Genomic DNA, 2743 nt, shown 5'->3' with positions numbered 1-2743 from the left:
ACCGAATGTTGTTTACGGTCATGAAATAAACCGTCGAACTTGTATAATTTGAATCAACATTGGCCCATTATTCGTCCAACCGCTGGGAGCTAGTTCAATGGAATTGTCAATATTTGTAAGTTTCATACATTCATACACCACATTTAGAATTATGTGTACTAAAATACGAAGAGGAGACATATTTGTAAGTTGTTAATTTTAATTCAATATAGATAATCGAATTCGCCTGTCGTTATTAAAATGTATATATAAAATTTTATTTCGAAACGGTCAAAATAGGAATAAAGAAGGCAATAACGCAATTAGTAACCATTAGAGCGTAGTCAAAATTGAAATAAGCAGACGTCGGCCGATACGCAGATGCGCGAAATTTCAATGTAGCTGGAAACCGACACCTTGTCAGACAAGGGGTTAATTCATTTTATCGAATTTTTAGGTCTTCGCGATGGCTACATTGAAAATGATAGTATTTTTTCGCTCTTCAAATATCCCAGAAACGTAAAGAGTCCGAAGTATTAATTTATTTAAAAAGGTAAAACATATATACGCGATTTAGTTTTGACAAAAAATGATCTAGTTTCATTTATACAGTTTCACATAATATGCAATGAAATGATCCGTTATATGAAATTGAGTCGATCAGCACTAAAACAAAATACCAATTTTATTCATTTTTATGGACAATTCACACTTGACCAAACAATTGACTATACCATTATATTTTTATCTAAAATTTAAATTTAAAGATATATCGAGTTCTTAGGTTTTCGCGATTGTTACATATAGGAAATGAAACTATTTTTCCGGATTTAAATCGCGTATATTTTACAGACAAGATCGGAAGAGTCCTCAGGCATGCATCTATCAAGACCTATTTCAAGCCCATGAGGAAGATTTCTCAGTGCCTGAGACCCGTGAAATGTAACATCCCCTTACAGGATGCAGGAGTTTACAAGCTTGACTGTGAGTGCGGTCTCTCTTATATTGGACAAACAAAGCGAAGTATTTGTACCCGCGTCAAAGAACATATAGCTGATGTCAAACACCGTCGCGTAAACAAGTCTGCAGTCTGCGAGCATGTCATGGATAAACCTACACATTCAATGAAGTTTGACAAACCCCAGGTCCTTGCAAAAGAAGTCCGTTATCTGCCCAGGATGCTGCGAGAGACCATTGAAATTTAAAAACATCCTAATTTCAACAGGGAAGATGGTTTCTCCGTACCACCAGTTTGGGATCCAGTATTTCCTCTAATGAAAAATCCCAAACAGACATAAGACTGCAGTACTAATTAATATGTTTTAGTTTATTCTAATTTCTATTATTAATTAATAATAAATTGAACTTAATAAAAATTCATTCAATAAAATAATTTGTAAAACTTAATGTAGCGTAAATTGGAATGTTTCCTTTGTAAAATTAAAAATAAGGTATTTAATTAATAACTATTGTAACTATAGTGAAAAAATAGGGTGGTTTGCATCAATATTAGACATAACTGGTTGAAGACTGTACCACCTCAGTCAACCGTGACCATGGGACCTGTAAAGGGTCCAAAACGTTGGTTTGTTTGAAAAAACAAATATACGCCATTTGAATCCGGAAAAATAGTTTCATTTGCTATAAATTAAAAGATAGTTTTATTTTTTCCTTTTTTGGTATCAGTTTTGTCATTTGTTAACTTATTGGTACCTTTTACAGTAGGAAAACTAAAACCCCTCTACGACGGTCACATTAAACGTATGGGAGCGTTTAATGTTAAAATTTTGGATATTTTTAGTTGTATTTTCAAAAAGTTATTGATGTCGCTTTATTCATTAGGTAACGTACTTTCGATATCAGTTTAAAGCTTTTTGATATCTCTTATATTTATGGAATAATTGTCTGGGCACACATAACGATTACACCCTGTATAATGTTGCCTAAACTTAAAAACAAATAATCTCAGTACAGAGTACTAAAAAAACCGACCTCAAAAGTACGTGGAATTACGGCTATTTGCTAAATTTTATTGAAATATCCCCTAGTTCGCCACTATACAGGACTTGACACTGGAGATAATAAAAATAGGTTCTCACTACGATACTACTCAAAGTATATTGAGAGAAAAACGCCTTGAATTGGAGAAATAGCAAGATCAACCATTAAAATAATTGCTGCTAAATTAAAGTTAGGCGCTATTTATAAAAATGAATCTTCATGCCTGAAAAACCACCCTTCGAGGTGGATGATTTTCTTCAAAATGAAATGGGACCGCTATGGAAGTACCCCCTTTCCAAAAAAAAAAAAAAGAATCATGGAAATCGGTTCACAAATACCGGAGTTATCGCGTAACATACATACAAAAAGAAAAAAAAAGGACATACAGTTGAATTGAAAACCTCCTCCTTTTTCGAAGTCGGTTAAAAAAAACATAAATTTCTGTTAATAACATTTAAGCAATCAACATAATTTGCATAATAGAAAACAACTAAGAATCATGGCAACCCAAAACAGAATCGCATTATTTATGAAACAAAAACTATTATAATATGATGACCAATAAAATGTAAAATGGTGGCAATAGTTATTGACTTTTTATTGGTAATGGACAAAAAATATGTAAACATTGCTTAAAAACATTTAATTTAACAATATGATAAACACAATAGAAACAATTACGAATCACGATAACTAATAATAAAATCGGAAGGACTGAGAAGTTTCCTTTGAAATTGAGTTACTTATAACAAATGTCTTATTA

Source organism: Hyposmocoma kahamanoa, unplaced genomic scaffold, assembly GCF_003589595.1.
Source record: "Hyposmocoma kahamanoa isolate Upper Pololo Valley unplaced genomic scaffold, ASM358959v1 185, whole genome shotgun sequence".
NCBI lineage: Eukaryota > Metazoa > Arthropoda > Insecta > Lepidoptera > Cosmopterigidae > Hyposmocoma > Hyposmocoma kahamanoa.
The sequence above is the reverse complement of the archived record's forward strand: the minus strand, read 5'-3'. Positions refer to the sequence as shown.